This window comes from Mustela putorius, unplaced genomic scaffold, assembly GCF_011764305.1.
Source record: "Mustela putorius furo isolate JIRA1106 unplaced genomic scaffold, ASM1176430v1.1 tig00000040_pilon_pilon_pilon, whole genome shotgun sequence".
NCBI lineage: Eukaryota > Metazoa > Chordata > Mammalia > Carnivora > Mustelidae > Mustela > Mustela putorius.
The window spans coordinates 4,795,407-4,802,220 of NW_025421261.1; the positions used below are offsets into that span (position 1 = coordinate 4,795,407).

General features: G+C 43.3%; 2 long non-coding RNA genes across 2 annotated transcripts; both read left to right on the forward strand.

Annotated features, from left to right (window-relative positions):
- The first annotated feature begins 347 nt into the window (after positions 1–347).
- On the forward strand, positions 348–1,637 carry LOC123393562. The gene is made up of 2 exons (XR_006608439.1): positions 348–885; positions 1,471–1,637. It is a non-coding gene; the product is annotated as an uncharacterized LOC123393562 (long non-coding RNA).
- A 1,999-nt stretch (positions 1,638–3,636) lies between these two features.
- On the forward strand, positions 3,637–5,062 carry LOC123393688. The gene is made up of 2 exons (XR_006608543.1): positions 3,637–3,891; positions 4,683–5,062. It is a non-coding gene; the product is annotated as an uncharacterized LOC123393688 (long non-coding RNA).
- Positions 5,063–6,814: the final 1,752 nt, after the last annotated feature.

A 6,814-nucleotide genomic window follows, 5' to 3' on the forward strand; every position in this document is an offset into this window, starting at 1 on the left:
AAGCGCGGGCTTGGCGGCTGCGTGGGCGCCGCGGGGCTGCCCCGGACTCTGACCCGTGCACCTGCGGGTCTCCCGCACCCTTTCGCGGTGTGGGCGGACGCGAGCCTCGCCCTGGGGGGAAAAACCCCACTCCGCGTGGGTGAGAAGTTCTTCAAGTTCTTAAATTAGGAACCAGAGATCAAAGACTATGATGCCGGGGTCCTCGGGTGGAGCCCCGCATCGAGCTCCCTGCTCAGCCGGCAGCCTGCTTCTCCCTCTCCCACTCCCCCTGCTTGTGCTCCCTCTCTCGCTGTGTATCTCTCTGCCAAAGAAATAAATAAAATCTTTTTAAAAAAATTAAGCTCAAATAAAATTAGAGAAGTAAGGCTTACCCTACCCGTCATTAAGGACTCACGGACGGGAGTGTGCGGTCCTGGATGTTAGTTGATACCGCTGAAAGATGTTTGAGATGCTGGCTATCGTCTGACCCCCTGATTTTTTTTCCCCCACAGAGATGACATACAGTCTTGACAAAGTTTTGCAAAATCGATAGATTGTTGATTTTGGTGGCATTATAAATTGGTACTCTCTCTTTTAGGAAGCAGTATCGACTGTACAATAGATAACAGAATTTAAAAATATCCTTGGGCCCTGTAATCTCACTAAGAGAGCGTGTTTTCTTAAATTTTGCCCCCATAGGCACTTTGTTTGCCACGGCCTGGTCCCAGCCCGAATGAATACACTGAAGGGAAGGGTCAAATCAGGTCACATCTGTGTTGGGGAAAAAGAGTGGGGAATGAGTTCAACCACCAGCCGCTGTCTGCGCCGGGCAAGAAAGCAGGAGGACACTCTGCAGACAGAAAGTGCGGGCGCAACGCAGTGCAATTCGGAGGATCTATGAGCAAGGTTCACTGTGGGCTGGGAAAGGAAATTAACTCTGTGGGAAGTAAACCTTGAAGGGTGGGATGTGACTTGGTCCTGAGGCAGAGGTGGGCTAGAATGGGCCAAGATGGGACCATCAGGAAAGTCAAGGACCACTTTTCTGACCCAGGTCCTAGACCTCACAGGGATAATGGGATGCACTGAAATAAGCAGGAAAACCGTTCTCTTTACCCAACCCTTGAATGTCTAATAGGCATCTCAAGCTTAACATGTCTTCATTGAAACTTCAGATTCCTGGGTGCTTGGGGGGGCTCAGTTCAGCGACTGCCTTCTTCTCAGGCCATGATCTGGGAGTCCCAGGATCGAGTCCTGCATCCGGCTCCCTGCTCAGTGGGGAGTCTGCTTCTCCCTCAGACCTCCCCACTCTTTCTCTCTCTCTCTCTATCAAATAAATAAATAAAATCTTAAGGAAAAAAAAAAGATACTTTGGATTTGCGTCCTCAGAAGATGCTTCTTTCACCCCTACCCCTTAGGAAACTACCAGGGTTTTAGAGATTCTGCAGCAGCAACTGGGGACAAAGACCAACTATGTTTTTTATTATGTCACAGTGCTCTAGCCTGGGAAGAACATGGACATGGGACACCACCCTACCTAACTCTCTCTGGGGTTTATAGACTGTGATGGAGGGAAGGCTTCATACGACTGCTTGGCTTTCACAAATTGTTAAAATCATTGTATCATTGTATTAAAACCTACAATAAAGTTGAGAGAATCATATGGACCCACTGGCTGGCTTCAATAATAATCAACTCATTCCCAATATTGTTTTATTTATATCCACATCCAGTTACAACTTCTTTCTCCCCTAGATAATTTTGAAGCAAATTCCAGACATCATATTATTTCATCAGTAAGTATTTCAGTATGTATCTCTAAAAGAAACTCTTCAAAAAATCATAAACCAAATGCTATATAGCTAGCTTCCCATTTCTTAGTACCATCAAATACTCAGTGTTCAAATTGTTCTGATTATTTCATAAATTTGCCTTTTACTATTTATTTACTTTTATAAATTTGCTTTTTAAAAGTTAGCTCGTATCAAGATCCAAATAAGAGGTCTCCATTGCCACTGGTTGATACGAATATCGAGGCATTTTACATCTGTAGGTACCTCTACCTCTCTTCATTCCCGACTCTCCTTACCCTCCTCCCCACATATGCTTTTGTGAGAGATAAACCTAGTTGTTTGTCTGGGGTGTGTCCTAAGAGTCTAGATTTGGCAGATTATACCCTCATGATGTCATCTAACATAGTCCTCTGTCCCCTGTATTTTCTGTAAAATGGTTGTAGGTCTGGAAGCTTGACCAGATTCAGGTAAAAACTTTTTGGCTAGAACAATTCATAGTATCGCTGTATACTTCCGTAACAAGGCGCATGACATTCAGCTGTTTTTCTTGCTCTGATGTTGGTTCATGATCGTTGCCTAGACCCATTCTCTCATTAGAGGGTGCAAAATGGTGGTATTCTAATTTTACCGTTCTCTGGCAGTCTTGAGACGGTGCCTTGGAGACTTTCTAGTCCACGGAGCGTACTTCACTAGGGTCCAGCTGCTGCGCTTTGAAACCCAGCGCTGCCTTGGTACTGGGGCCAGGCCTCCCAGCAGCAGCTCTCCCTACGGCAGTGCAGTAGGGCATTAAGGCAGACCCTATTATGGACTCCTTTATAAGCTGACTTTGGCCAACCTTCCTTACACTGCATGTCCCCTTAGAATGCTTTCAGTCAGCTTTCTTTCCCTGTCCTTCGCTCCCAGTGGATTTGCATCGTGGTCCAACAGATGTCCTGGCCTTTTCCTGTTCACTCTCTACTTCTTTTCACATAATCACTTCCCCTAAGAAAACGCCTTGCACGTCTCATCCAGTTTTGGCATCTGCTTCTCAGGGGACAAGGACTGACACATATTCCTTCTTCACTTATTAGTTGGAAATCTTCTAAAAGGAGAAAATTCTCCTCATCAACTATTTGTTTACCTTAAGGTATAATTCCTATAAAAGAGCAAATATATTATTTATTTCCTTTATTTCACAGCTTGCAAAATGATGTGCTACTGCCTAGAACTTTTACAAGTATCCAGTGGGTTAAAATGTGTATCATTATGAACCAAGAAACACATTTGGTATGTTTCAATCCGTTGCAGATATTATTATGAATTTTAAAATAATCTCTACACCCAACGTGGGGCTTGGACTCACAACCTCAGGGTCAAGGTCACTTGCTCCACCAACTGAGCCAGGCAGGTGCCTCTATTGCACATGTTCTTATTGATGCTCAAGTTGGTTTTTGAGGGAGGCCTGGGTGGCTCAGTTCGTTGAGCAGCTGCCTTCAGCTCAGCGTCCTGGGATCGAGTCCCACATCAGGCTCCTTGTTCCGTAGGGAGCCCGCTTCTCCCTCTACCACTCTGTCTGCCTGTGCGCTCTCGCTCTCTCTCTGACAAATAAATAAATAAATAAAATCTTAAAAAAAAAAGTTGGATTTTGAGCTTTCTTTATGACAGGATGTTCCCAGATTATCTTACATATTTTCTGAGAAAGATATTTTCTCAGATCTGGAGTAGACCATTTCTCCAAGGAGTCCTGGCTCAAGAAAGTGTACTGGGAGGTTAACATCTGGGAGAAGAAAAGAGGAAGAAGAACTGGGCAGAGGAAGGACCAGACCACCACCTGACAGAATCTGTCTATCAGCGGACCACATTCTTCACAGCTGGGCAGCCAGTCCTTTCTTGAAGGGAATGGAGGTGGGACATTGCGATGCCAACGAAAGCAGTGCCTCAGGCTTAGCCAATCGAAGGGCTCTATATCCTTGGAAATAATGATCGGACAAAAGATTGGCCTATGCCCCAAGTAGAGCCAACTCATATTCTTTCTGAAGGTTGTTGTAAACAAGCTGGAAATAAAAGCTCTGTCTTTTCTGCTGGAATTGTTCAACTGGAATGAGAGCCTAGCATTGCCAGCAGCTGTCCTCCTATGTGAATTGTAAGTCAAAATTTTAAAGATTTTATTTATTTGTTTTTGAGAGAGAGAGACAGAGAGAGAATGAGTTGGGGGAGGGGCAGAGGGAAAACTGAGCACAGAACCCAATGCAGGACTCAATGCCTGGACCCTGGGATTATGACCTGAACTGAAGGCATATGCCTAACGACAGCCACCCAAACAGTATATATGTCAACATTTTGAAAGCTGTGAGTTGGAAATCCTTTTCTTTCCATGTTTAAATTTATTTATTTATTTACATTTATTTTTAAATTAAAAAAAAAATCTCTACACCCAATGTGGGGCTCAAATTTACAACTCCAAGATCAAGAGTTGCATGCTCTGTCAACTGAGCCAGCCAGGAGCCCCTCATCTCTTCTTTTCCTGTATTACAAGAAAGTTAACAGATGGAGCTAAACTCTTTGTTCAACACATTTTTCTAATCAGTATCTGGAAAAACGAGAGCTATCATTCATATCAAATAGAGGGCCAGTTGCTTGTAAAATTAATATTCCTGTGAAATTGTTAATATTCTTCTAAATAGGAAGTTGGCCATTACATAAGTATTTTCATAGAAAAAGTAAATATTTCCAGATGTGAATGAGGACAAAACATTCATATTCATTGATAGGTTTTTATCAAGTCTTGTGTAAATGAATGTTAATTTTGTTTGCTTATACTCTGGGGCCCTTGCTGTAAATGTTGTTGGAAATCATGGCATTTCTCCAGATGAAGTAACATACTAAAAGAACTGATGGCAAATCTCATTTTGGCTTATGTCCCTTGTGTTTTAGTTGAGGCATGCAAACTACATACAAATCATAAAGCTTACGGGAAATGGAAGGCTGAAGAGTCTACACCCTCTGAATGTCAAGGAACCAGCGTTAACAATAAGCAGAGTGCAGAGAAGACAAGTTCTCTAGTGATTTCCCTGACCAAACATTCTCCCAGTGGGAAGGAACATGAAATGAACAAAGACCAAATGGTTCATTTGTTAAAGGAGAAGACAAGTATCATAAACTAGTGTCTGCGGAAATATATTTCTGTGGTGGGAGCCTCTTTGACTTGAGGCTTATGCCAGCAACTAAAGTCAACTTATGTCTGGTGGAAATACAGTCCCAGAAGATTATAACCCAGAAGAAGGTTTTACAATGAAGAGTTGGTATTGTGGAAAGGTTGTGAGATTTGTTTCCCTCAAAAAGCCATATCTTTACTGTGGGGCTCCTCCTGCAGACTCCTGTTCTGTATCTGGATAAAGGACTCTCCATTGCTTGGGGGCACAGGCTCCATACTGAGTAGCTATGGACTTGTAAATAAGGCCAGCTTTCTTAGGCTACAGGTAACGGAAGGAACCCTCTTACCTGCCCCTCATCCCCAAATATAACAAAGCAAAATAGAAAAGAAAGAAGAACCTGAGGGTAGGGATATAAATAGTCCTTAGAAATAGCCAGAACCAAGGAACTGAACAAGGTTGAGATCTCTTTCTATTTGTCATTTTTGTTCTTTTTTATGCAAGCTGGTCTTTTCTGAAATAGTGAGTGGTCACAAGGCTCTGGGTAGACAGAAATCGTATGAAACAGATGGAACTCCTTGGGGCGCTGGGGGAGCAGTCGGTCAAGTGGCCGCCTCTTGATTTCAGCTCAGGTCATGATCTCAGGGTGTGAGACTGGGCGCGGCACTGGGCTCTGCACTCTGCACAGATTCTGCTTGGGATTCTCTCTCGCTCTCCTTCTGCCCTCCTGTATGTGCTCTCTCTCTCTCTCTCTCTCCCTCTCTTTAAAAACAGATAAATACATCTTTAAAAAAAAAAGTGGGATTCCTCAATGAAGGCTGGAGCAGAAACTGTGAAGATTGCAACAGTGGCGGCTCAGGATTATCTGGCACTTGGGAGAAGCAAGGGGAAGAAGGCACCGGTGCTCCAGTGTGTCTCTTGCTCCCTGGGTAATGGCTTGGTAGGAACCTAGGATCTTAGCTGTGTCTTTCTGGGTTCATGGGGATCACAATATTCTAAGAGCATTTAGCTCAGCTCTCTTATTGTGCCCACAGACCCTTAAGAGATCTTCAACTTCTTCCCCAATATTAAGAAGGCCTCCTGATTCCTCTCAGCCTGCTCCCCATTCCAATAGGAAAGAAAACTAAGGTGTATGTGAGAAATTGTAGCTATGGTGGAAGCTTATAGAGGCATTAGAAAACTAATGAACATGTGAAACTCTCAATCTGGGGAGAGGGGAAGAATATTTGATTAAAACATCCTCAACCAAGGCTTGAGGACTCCCTAGGAAGGTGAGTCATTTGTACTCCTTCAATCTTGAACAGGCTCCACATTCAGCACGGGGACCAACATGGGGCTCAGTCTCCTGACCCTGAAGTCACGACCTGAGCCAAAATTAAAAGTCAGATGTTGACTAACTGAGCCACCCAGGTGCCCCTATTTTGTGTATCTTTTAACTAACTATTATAGTTATAGTTATTTTTACTATCTTTTTCTTTTAACCTTTATGAAGTGATTAATCTGCTTCCTTTAATACATATTTACCTTTACGAGTAAGAGTTATACTTTCATATTTTTTTCTGATTACTAATCTCTACCCTTGCTTTTCGGGTTGAAGAAGTCCCTTAATATTTCTTGTAAGGCTAGTTGAGTGTTGTATAGCTCCTTTCTTTCTTTTTTTTTTTTTTTTAAAGATTTTTATTTATTTATCTGAGAGAGAGGCAGTGAGAGAGAGCATGAGCGAGGAGAAGGTCAGAGGGAGAAGCAGACTCCCCGTGGAGCTGGGAGCCTGATGCGGGACTCGATCCCAGGACTCCGGGATCATGACCTGAGCCGAAGGCAGTCGTCAAACCAACTGAGCCACCCAGGCGTCCCTGTATAGCTCCTTTATTTTTATTTTTTTTAAGGTTTATTTATTTAATTATTTGTCAGATA